Genomic DNA, 12568 nt, shown 5'->3' on the forward strand with positions numbered 1-12568 from the left:
TTGACTTGATCTTCAGATAACCCATAACTTTCTGGAAGACATGCACCACTTTCATAAGCTTTCTCACAAAAATCGTAAATTTCACCATTGGATGATATGTTCGCCACCTCTTGTGCTTCCAACTTTCTAGCTATTGCTTCCAATTAGATGCTTAGGAGTTTGTTGCTTGTTCGTAAGACATCATGTGTTTCCAAGCTTAGTACCCCTTGCTTCTTTTGAACAGACCTTTCCTCGCTTTGGGAGCGGTACTCATTTAAGGACATGTTATCGACTAGCTATCAGATTTATCCTAAGGTTTCATTCTTCATAGTACTTTATGTTGATGTGTCTAAGAGCATTCAAGTTTGTGGCTTTAGACCATTGGTGAAAGTTAAGGTAATTTCATTTCAGGAAATTTGTGCCCTGAACATTAGTTGAGTAGAAACTAAATTCTCTCCCATGAAATGGAAGAAGTTGAGGTGGACTGTACGTTTTTTAACTTTGAGAAAAGTGCAACTATAGATTTAGAATAATCTCGTGACTTGCATATTTTATGTGACAACATGAGTTTCCATAACTCATCTTTTGTTAGCAAGTCAAGAAAATGCAATCATCATATCAATTAACCTTGCAAAAAGAAATTTATGTTGAAATAAGTAAGCATAATTTCTAGTGGACCAACTAAGTGGAATAATAGATGGTCTAATTGAGGGGTATCATTTTTCTGTTTTTTATAAGTAAAAATCAAACTAGATATTTATGGGTTTAGAACGTCAAATAATGATATGCACACCAACAAATTGTGGTAGACTTAGTGGTCACACCTTTTCAGTTTCTATTATAGATTAGAACAATTAGGTGGACTCCTTGAAACACTTTCTCTCGTAGTAAAATAGAGAAAGATGATAATTCATGGACACCCAAACACTCATTCTACACTTGACATAAAAGGAATTAAAGAAAGTGATATGATATATATGATATATTGATGATGTAATTGGAAGAGAAATGAATAATAATAAGGCGTTACAAATATCATAATCCAAAGGAAAAAAAATACAAAACTGCATACAAAATATTTGACTACGATTCTTTTATAATATCATGATCACAATGTAGCTAAACACAACATTTGACTAAGATTTTTTATGAAATAAAGGTAACTGAACACAATATTCAGGAGGAAAACTTGCAAGACACAACATGCATGATATTATAACATAAAATAATAACTGCAACATCATAACAACCAAATTCAAAACAAAACAGAAAAAAAGAAAAAGGTTACAAAATGACAAGACACATATTATGGGGACATACTGGAGCTAGTTGTTGAGAGATTCTAGCTTAATTTTACCATGCATGATACCTATGCTTCAAAGTCTCACTAATTTAAACCTAAACGAAGTTCCAAATCAACTTCTCCATGACCAACATAAACAACAGGAAGAGTCATGGAAGTGCTTTTGCTTCATAGTTGTTGGTGTTCTTGCTACTGCTAGCTTCTCCTCCATAAAATGTTGGAACTTTTGGAAAAAGAGTGAGAGTTTCCTTTGCAAGATCATTGTTAACAATCATGTTGTTCCTTTTCCTTTTCCTTAAACCATGCACATATGTGTTTGGTAGGTACCTGAAGAAGCTAGTAACATAGCTTTGAACTTGTTGTGGAGTCTTGTTGCACACAAAGTTCTTAGCAATTTCACTCCATTTCCCTTTTCCATACTTAATCATCCCCATCACTAATAAGCTAAGACAAAAATAAAATAAACATATGTATTAATTAAATATCTATGATAAATTGTGAGTTTGGTCACAAAGCTTTTAAAATTAAATACAAATTTGAATAATAAATTTTAAGGGGAGATCAATAATCAATGCTTGCACATTATTTAATAACCTTTTTTGACCAAAATTTATTATCTAATAACCTACGAAGGTTTAATTGGAGTTGAAATGAGAGTTAAGAAAGCATTACATTAAAAAGTTGAAATAACGAGTATTAGAGACGAAAATAAAAAATGATCAATAAATTTGACGTCTCTATTTCAACTTTTTCTACTAAAAAAATAAGTAGAAATGAGCGTATGGCCAACATATGGTGTAGAAGTGAGAGTGTAAAAAGTGCAACAAAGAAGTTAAAATAATTACCAATACTAGAGAAATAAAAAAAAAATTGGGGTTCTTTAACATTTGACTGAAAAATTAGAGACAAATTTTGCATTTTTCTATCTTTAAAAAATTAATTTTTTGCAGAAGTAAAGTGATATCATAACAATAAAAAAAAAGATTTAAGGCTGAGAGAAGAAATTACTCATGCTCTAATTGACTCCAAGACACCATGCGCCTAGATCCATTTGGGAATGGCATGGTGTATGATCCAGGTAACGGTCGGAGAACCCTAGCAATTAGGCTACCACCATGCGTGGCAGGTTTGGGCCAACTGGTAGTGATTCGAGGGGACTCATGGGTGTGTCCTTGAGCAGTTGGTGGTACCAACAAAGTTGTTTGGTATCGGTGGTGTTCGACATGGTGGTGAAGATAAGGATTGGTAGAAACATGGTCAAAATTAGGGATCATTGGTGCATTAGATGAATATATGTGTGGTGATGGAGGGGAGTCAAGGAAGTTTGTAAGATCGGTGGTCTTAACAGGCATTTTTTTCTTAGCAAAGGTAGGTTAATCAAACTATGCCCTGGAGTGTGTTTAGAGTTGAAACTTCTTGAGCGTTAATTTATAGAACTCCTAAGCAATTATTGTGTTTCAATTTACCAAAATGTGCAAAAAAAAAATGTCACAATTTTATAGTTTTTATTCAAATTAATGAATTTTTTGGGTGAAAACAAATTAATGATAGTGACCACTTAAATATAAATTTATTTGTATTTTTAGCATAGTTTTGATGAATTATTTGCATGTTTGGAGTCGGGGTGAGATGGTGACGAAAAAGTGGTTTTTTAATGGGCATTTCCGTAAAACTAAATATTTTATATAAGAGTCATGTTAAAAAGTGTTTTAAGGACATTTGCTAAGAAATAAAAAATGAAAGCAAATCATACGTATTATGTAGAAAAAGTCAATTTCTATGATTTCAAAGTTTTAAATACACAATTTCCAAAATAAAGTTTTCTTTTTAAATTTTCCAACAAATGCTTTTTACCTTTATATATATATATATATATATATATATATATATATATATATATATATATATATATATATATATATATATATCTGTGTGTGTGTGTGTTTTTTTTTTTTTCTTTTCCCACAATGAAACTGAAAAAGTTGAGCTGGACGTATATGTCCAAGATGTTTTGTGTGTGACAACATGACTTTCTTTTTGAAGATCCTCTTTGTGAGTGAATCCAAAATTGTAAGTGTTGTTGTCTTTCAACTTTAATCGTAATAGACATTGAATTTATGTTTAATTTTTTGCTAATTTCAGTTCAATAACATATTTTGCAACCAATGAATTAGGAATATCTTAGGTGGACAATACGTTTTTTAACTTTGATAAAAGTACACTCATAAATTTAAAATCATCTTTTGACTTGCGTATTTTATGTGACAATACGAGTTTCCATAACCCATCTTTTGTGAGTTAGTTCAAAAATGCAATCATCATATTAATCTTGGAACTCTTGGAGGTTTCATCTGTTTTCTTTGACCCACATCTATTATTCGATAAAAATTCAAATATGAGGACAGTTATGAAACTCTTTTTTCAATATTCATTTTACCACTTACTTTTTTATTGGATTAATTCATATGGATCTCACCATTTTATTTGAGACCAATTTTTTAAGTGCCGGAGTCACATAAATTTGACTAAAAAAAGAGAGTAAACATTGAAGAAAATAATGTTTCTATCACTCCTCATTTTTTTGTCCTTTTGATTATGTCATTAGACTCCCTTATTTTTAAAATAAATATTATGTTTTGGGTTTTTTTTCTTCATATAGCTAAAGAAAAATAAAAATTAAATTAAAGAATGTTGCAATTTCCCAATATTATATTTATTAACTATGACTATTTTTCGTTGTAAAAAATATATAAAATGAGATATAATGACTTGAAATTTATAAAGTCATATATGATTATAATAATCATTATAATGACTTGAAATTTATAAAGTCGTATAAGATTAAATTCAAATATATCAACCATGTAAAGAGTATTTATAAAGTCAATCAATTATAATCATTAGAATATTAGAAATTTGACTTGTATTTTAATCACTAAAATTGAAACACATGATTGGTTGTGATATGTTGACAGTGTAAAATATTTTACACGGACAATGCATGATAATCAAACTCAATAATCTATGGGTAGAATTAGAGAGAGAGAGAGAGAGAGAGAGAGAGAGAGAGAGAGAGAGAGAGAGAATTAATATTGCATTGTAAAAGTAAAATGGCATTTATAGAACCAAATTTTAATATAAAGCAACGGTAATTTCGAGATGAAGTCAGTATCATTTCTAGTGGACCAATTAAGTGGAATAATAAATGGAAAATTGTTGGAGATGATTTTTCTGATTTCTATAAGCGAAAACCAAAATGATATCCAAGAGTTACAACGTCAAATGATGATTTGCAAACCAACAAATTCTGGCGCACTCTTGATGGTCACCTTTTCAGTTTATATTATTATTAGGACAATTATGTAGACTCATTGAAACACTTTCTCTTGCACGAAAGGCAAAGGAAGTTAGTCCATGGACACCCAAACACACAATCCACATATTGAGAGAGAAAGAAATCAAAGAGTGATGTGACATATGAATGTATAGGTGATGTAATATGAAGAGAGGGATGGAGAGCAAATGATGTGTTAAATAGATGTTGGAGAGTTATGGTATCCAAATATCATTATTCGGATGAAACAAAAGACATAGAAAACCACATCAAAAATATTTGACTCCGATTTTTTATAATATCAAGGATCGCAGAGCAATGAACAAAAATAAAATGTTGCCTAAAATATTATGGCCTTTTGCCATAAAAGACGATTATTCAAGAGAATGTATTGAAACAAAACATTTCCAAAAGAATATGAATATATGATCCATATGTTACCAAAGGAGGAAAAACTTGCAAGATGCAACATGCATAATATAATAAAAAAACTAGGCAGAGCCATGTAAGTGCTTCTTCATAGTTGTAATTGGTATTGCTGTTACAATTAGCTTCTCCTCCATAATATATTGGAACACTGTAATAAAAAGGAGCTTTCTCTGGAAAAAGAGTGAGAATTTCCTTAGCAGGACCATTGTTAGTAATCATATTAGGCATTAATATTATGATTTTAGGGGACTCATGGGTGTGTCTTTGAGCTTCTTGTACCAACAAAGTAGTTTGGGGTTGGGCAGAGTGGTTAAGATTAGGATTTGTAGAAACATGATCGGGTGCATTAGAGGAAGATGTGGGTGGTGATGGAAGGGAGTCAGGGAAGTTTGTAAGATCAACGATCTCAATAGTAATTTTGCGTAAAGGTATCTTACTTAAAGTATGCTTTAGATCGTGTTTAGAGTTGAATCTGTTTGAGTTTTCATTTTATATAACTCGTAAGCAATTATTGTGTTTCAACTTTTCAAAATGTCTTCTCTCAAAAAAAAAAAACTTTCCAAAATGTCTATGATAATTGTCGCTATTTAATAGTTTTGTTCAAATTAATGATTTTTTTTTTTTGGAAACAAGTCAATGATCTTAGATGCTTATATATAAATTTATTTACATTTTTTGGCATTTTTTGATAGATTATTTACATTTTTGGAGTCACAATGAGATGTTACTAAAAGTTGTGGCTTTGATCTTATCACACACATATGACACCATAAAAAATGTATATTTTTAAACATATGAGAATGATGTCACTTTTATGTAGCGAGAAACTATACTCATGTCTGAATTTTATCTCAATCAAACTCATATATAGTTAACTACATGAGCTAAATTATTGCGTTTTGAGTTTTTAGATCTTCGAAGGTTAGAGAGGAAGAGGGGAAATCGGATAAAAAAGGAAAAGAGAATTGAAGCTCACCTTAATCCTTTAAATGCTTTAGGATTTTGATTCTTCAAGTTGCATGTGGCATAGAGTTTTCAATAGAATTATGTAAATAAAAAAGGCAATAGAGAGCTCTCCGCTATAAATCATAAAATTAGAAATGTTTAAAACAATTTTCAGATAATGAATAGCTTAAACGAACTTATTCGGTGTGTTTTTCAGACTTTCTCTTGTTCTTTTGCTTGAAAACCAGAAATCTTAGAAAAAATTGATAGAGAAATGAAAAAAATATAAATATTTTAATTTTATATTCGAGAAGAAAATAGATAGTTCCGGTAAAAATGTAGGGGTGAAAGTTTAAATATAAAGTATAGAGTAAAATTTCTCAGATCATTGATTATTGGGGTCGCTTTATTAATAATTAATAAAATTTCAAAGTGTGTTTGGCGAGGATGAATATAATAGTATCATGGATTAATGTATGTATACATGCACGTTATGGATGCTTTGCTGACAAATCAGAAATTAAAATAAGCTGAGATGATCAATTGAAGAGCTTTTAAAAATGTATACTAATACTGGACCAAAAAAAAAATGTATACTAATATATGCAAAATAATGTCATTTTGGGGGTAGACAAGACTATTTTAAAATGTTTGGCCAAAAAATGACTATTCTAAGAAGTCCCTCGTCTGATTTTTTTTAATGTGAACTATGTATCTTATGTATGCAACTTTAAAGATTAATATTTTGTCCCTGTGAGCTTAACTCAGTAGGTATGAACAATGCATGATATATGTAGGGGTAATACAACCACTTCTCCATATTGAAAATGTGTGAACTACAACCACTAGACTACTTGATAAAAAAAAAAAGACTAATTTTTTAGTCGAGTAATACTTTTATAGATGATAAAATTCATTAAGAAGTTCAACATTATTGCATTTTCATTCATGGTTGGATTTTAAAAGAGATATCTTACCTTATCATATAAATATTATTGGGGAGAGCAATTAACTAATTATGCATATGCCCTAACAAATAATATAATAATTAGTACAAATCTCATTGATCTGCCATGCATCATAGAACAACTCAGCGCCACCAAATTGGACCAAACAACGTGCAACCTATCACTCCCACCGTCTCATAGCAAGTGTTTCATTTAGAATATTTATTCGGATCATATTAATATATTTTTCTTTTAACTCTTTTTTGGTATTGTTACATTGTAACGAGGCAGAAAGAAAAAGAAAAAAAGAAGGACAATCGAAATTAAGTTTCAAGCTTATCTCTTTGAATGAGAGATTCCATGCTAGGCGGATGACAATTTCAGTGAGCAGCGTAGCTTCAATGTGATTATTCCTTAGCCATAAAATATGCACACATATTTTGTTCCCTAAGAACATGCACCAATGTTGTATTTCTATTTTCATGTAAAATATCTCTAATGTGAAGGATGACAGTAGCATACATGTGCAAGGTATGATCACGACTAGCAATAATCAGTTTAACTGCTTTCAAACAATCACTCTCACAAATAACGTTGACATATAACTCTTTTTACTACAAAAATCAAGGCTTATCTTCTTCTTTTTTAACTAAGTGCACGAAGTTATTTATGGGAGAAAAAATCAAAGTCACAAGGATATAAACCTAACCAGTAAAATAGAAAAATAGAAAAGTAAAAGGAAAATTAAATGACGCTCATGTAAGAATGTCATTTTTAAATTCTTGAATATAATATGGAGAATGCTAACCAATGACCCAAGTGCATTGGTTAAGCATCCAAAACAAGTAAGTTTTTATGAAAATATTGTATAATAATTACTTGATCAAAGGTAACATCTTAAATTTTCAAGACAAAATTTTTATTTGTAGATTTCTTAACCATTGCCCTGAGGGCATTGGTGAACAAGACCCAATATTTATGTCACCTTATCACTCTAAAACAAACAATGTACATATCAAAAAATATATTATTAACTTTTTTTTACAAATAAATATATGAATCTTTTTTTTAAACAAATAAATATATCAATCATGTCTTTCACTAATTTTCTTTTAAAAACAATGCCTTTCACTAATTTATTGTATTTTCCTTAAAAAAAACTAATTTATTGTATTTAAATCAATCTTAACTTTACCAAAAAAAAAAATATCAATCTAATTACCTTCTTCGCTTTTCATTAACTTTTCTTCTACTAATCATTAACTATTTTGTTAATAAGTCCTAAAGCTTATTTTATCATAAAAATCGGCATGGCATACTACTCATGGTTTTATTTTATTTTTTATAAAAGTATGCATAGCTTTAAACAACAATTGATATGAGATTGGGTAGTCTTATAGTAGTTTTCTGAGTTTACTTAATTTGCAAAGGAAATGCTTCATAGACATCCATATCTATTCTACACCTTAGAGAGAATAAAAGAAAGATGAAGTGATAGAAGTAAAAGAAGTAATATGTTAATAATGTAATGGGAAGTGAGATAAAAAAAAAAAAAGTGTTAAACGGGCATATGAAAATTAAGCGTATAAATATATGATATATGGGAGCTGTTAACTTACACCCACCTAAAAACACTAAAGTGCAAGTTAGCAACCTACACCCACTTGATTATTTACACTCATTTTTATAAGTATTATTAAGGTGCCAGATAGCAACCTTCACTAATTTACACTCACTTTCATCATTTCAAATATTGTTTCCTTAAAAGTTTGTCTTTATTACATGTTTTGTACCTTAAGCATGTCATTGTCTTTTTTGTTTCTTTTTTTAAGAATCTTTTTTAAGCTAGTTACAAAATTGTCCTTCTATTTAAAATTAATTAGAATATAAACAAAAGGGTGTTTTAGTAAATTATAAGTGGGTGCAGCTTGCTAACTTGCACCTTAATGTGTTTAGGTGGGTGTAAGTTAACAGCCTCATGATATATCATCATTGATTTGCAAAATCTTAATTTAAATCTTAGTTGGTGTATGATCCAAATCTTAAAACACATGTGCCCCTACGTCTAGGTTATATTTTATCATGGAAAACTAGTGCAAAGAGACCACAAGTCTTCAATCTCCATATACGATGCATATGTTTTACTTTGATATCAAGTCACTCTAGGTAAACCAAAAATGGCTATGGTTAGTGCAAGTAGATCACATTCATTGTTTTTTATTTTATTTCTATTAGCTTCTCTAATCCTTGTTTCCTCTGAGAGAGTAGCAAGGCCTCCTGCTGTGAGGGGACTAGACTATGATTTCTATTGGTTGTCATGTCCAAGGATTGAAAGGATTGTAAGGAAACATCTTGAAGATGTTTTTGAAAAGGATAGTGGTCAAGCTCCTGGCATACTCAGACTCTTTTTCCATGATTGCTTTTCCCAGGTATGACTTAAGATTCTTCTCAAAACCTTACTTTCTTTTTATCAACGTGTCTATTATGAACCTCTAAAAAATGATTCAATAGGTGATCCACCGTTATATCAGGTCTAAATTAGACAGATCATATTTTATTAAATGGTTTTGAAAATCGTATAACAAAAGAATGGAGGAGAGCAAAAGTATTAACGTGGATTTATATTTTTTTAAGAGGCTGAAATAGAATTAACTTCAACAAAACAATCAAACCATAAGAAGTGCTAAGATTGAAAGGATACATATATAAGTTAATAAACAAAATGCGCCAAAACATATCGGCGATATCAACCCAACACATAAGAAAAACAAAATCCAAGAGTAGTCACAACATATTTCACAAGTGGTAAAACAAATGACAAAAACTCGATTTTTGAATGGAGGATTAAAAGTTAATTTTGAACAAAAAGGAGATCCAAAACCAAGTTAAGCCTATTAGTAATAGAGAAAAACAATAATCTTTTATTAAAAAGAATAATAATTTGCCTTTAATTTTTTTTTCTTCAGAGTTCATACTATATGTACCCATTTATTTCCATGAATATTTTTGTGACTGCATTTGTTTCACATGTGATTTAAATTTTTTCTTGAAGTCAAACTTTTATAATTGAGTTGACATCTCGTGGTTAAATATCCTACACAATCTTTTTATTTACATGTAATCGAAAATATTTAATGTTGATTTGTGTAGTTAAAAAAGATTAAATGTTGATTTTTGGATTGAAACATGGATGCGATGCATCTATTTTGTTGAATGGTGTTAACGGAGAAGAGGACGAAAAACAACATGATGCCAACTTCGCTTTGAAGGAGGAGGCTCTTCAGACCATTGAGAACCTTCGTGCTATAATCCGTAAGCAATGTCCACGAGTTGTCTCGTGCGCATATATCCTTGTCATCGCCGCACGTGAAGCTGTTCGCCAAGTAATTTATATTTATGTGTTCTCTCTCTTTTATTTTTTTCTTTCTGTTTATTTAAAATACTATAGATCTCATATATATGACATTTATAATTGGTTGAAACTATAAAAACTATTTATTTGATAGTGTATTAATTCTTCTACATATTAATTTAAAAAACATTGTAATTTGAACCTTGATCTTACATGCCTCAATTATTTTAATCGCAAAGACACTAAACAATTTCACGTGAGATAAAATTATAGTTTTTTTTTTAAACGACTAATGTTACTATATTATGTTACGAGTAGATAGCTCTCAACCTATTTATCACCTGGTTTGTTAACTCCCTTGTCTAGGCACAAAACCATTCTTATACCCCCTTGAAATAAATTTATAGTATCAAAATATTTGGATAGTTTTTAAAATAAAAGTCACTTAATTGATTTGATCGAAATGCAGAATAGCTAAGCTAAATAATTGAAGTTAATTATATTTAAAATCCTGAGTTCGAATCCAGCCTTGGCATGCAACAGCGTTAAAACTCTGAGGGAGAGCTTGTTATCCATTTAGGTCCCACAATGCTCGAGGGATTAGTCTCTGCAGTTGCGCGTGGAGGATACCGGTTTACACCAAAAAAAAATTATTTTAAGTCTTTATTATAAAATTATTTACACTGACAGGGTATGTATTATTTTCACTTTATACGGAGTTAATTGAATGATCCTTAACTAAAACAATATATTGAACCTAAAAATGCAATTAAGCATATATATTTAGAACATCATTCATACTTTTTTGGCCACATTTAACATTATGTCACTTTTTTTTTTTGAAAAAACAAATTTTATTAAACAGCCTAATCCCTGCTCAAGACGATCAGAGACCGGTGATTGAGAATACAAACAAAAGGCGCCGTATATAGGCGGAACACCCGAAAATAAACACCCTAAAAACGCCCATGAGGACCACACCATCAAAATACTCGTCACCACCTAAAACAGACTCCTTCACGAAACCACCACTGTAAAAACGATATCCAACCATCCATCGTCACTACTCACCCCCAAAGATAAACACCCCTAAAAAATAAACCTCCCGTCCTGAACACCAAAGTTGAGCCACAATCGAAAAGCTCCTAACCGAAAGACCATTCAACTTCCACCACCTCTCGACCTCCGATCCACCGAAAGAAACCATAAAAAGCCCAAAACCTCAAACTTGAGCCAAAGAACTGACTCCCGATCTTGAATCAAAAGTGATCGGCTCGCCGGACTTTATGACCAAATCAGAAGGGCACCCCTCACTTCCGGTACACCAGAGAAACACCAAATCACGCCAAACAAAATTGCAGTTAGACACCGACTCCCGATCTTGAAGCAAAATTAACCGGCCCACCGGAAATCAGCACACAAAAAAGAATGACAAATGACATGATATGCAGTGGTGGCCCAGATTACGTCACTTAATTGCTTCCTTGAATTTGTACAGTTTGGAGGCCCAGATTTTGACGTGCCATTGGGAAGAAAAGACAGCCTAAACTTCAGTGTAAACGCATGAGATAATCTCCCAGTACCATTTGCACGAACAGATGAACTATTAACCGTTTTCGGATCAAAAAAAATTCGATGCAACCGATGTAGTTGCTCTATCTGGTGCTCACACTTTTGGTCAAGCTCATTGTCCTACAATGTTCAACCGAATCATTGATTCCGACCCGCCAATCGAACCAAATTTCAAGAAACAACTCGAAGCTACATGTCCGAATGAGGAATCCCTCAACGCCGTTAATTTGGATCTTCGAACACCAAACACATTCGATAATATGTACTACATTAACCTCTTGAATCACCAGGGTATGTTTACATCGGATCAAGACTTGGCAAGTCATCCTAAGACTAAGGAGATTGTGAACCACTTTGCTTCTAACCAGAAAGAGTTTTTTAACAAATTTGCTAATGCTTTTGTTAAGGTTAGTCAATTGGATGTTTTGACTGGAAATCAAGGAGAAATTCGTAAGTCATGTTTTGCTCCAAATAATAGGAAATCTAAGGTGGCATCTCACTACAAGAATTTTCCTTATTACTGGTGGAAATAATCCCCCAGTAATGCAAAAAATCCCTCAGTAATACGCATTACTGGCGGATTCGAGTCCCTCAGTAATATGAGCGTCAGAAATGTTACTGGCGGAATTTTCCCTCAGTAATGGGGAGTTAGTTTTGACAAAGCATTACTGAGGGATTATTCCGCCAGTAATTACTGACGGATTGCA

At 31.4% G+C, this 12568-nt stretch overlaps 2 pseudogenes across 1 annotated transcript; one reads left to right on the top strand and one right to left on the bottom strand.

Moving 5' to 3' along the window:
• Window positions 1–1036: 1036 nt before the first annotated feature.
• LOC146955351 (uncharacterized) lies at window positions 1037–2634 on the bottom strand (annotated as a pseudogene).
• A 6416-nt stretch (window positions 2635–9050) lies between these two features.
• Window positions 9051–12394, top strand: LOC146955352 (peroxidase 12 pseudogene; annotated as a pseudogene). The gene is made up of 3 exons (XR_015028058.1): window positions 9051–9366; window positions 10126–10320; window positions 11788–12394. The product of XR_015028058.1 is annotated as a peroxidase 12 pseudogene (transcript).
• The last annotated feature ends 174 nt before the right edge of the window (window positions 12395–12568 follow it).

This window comes from Medicago sativa, chromosome 1 (genome assembly GCF_051527215.1).
Source record: "Medicago sativa cultivar Bolivia chromosome 1, Bolivia_mono, whole genome shotgun sequence".
Lineage (NCBI taxonomy): Eukaryota > Viridiplantae > Streptophyta > Magnoliopsida > Fabales > Fabaceae > Medicago > Medicago sativa.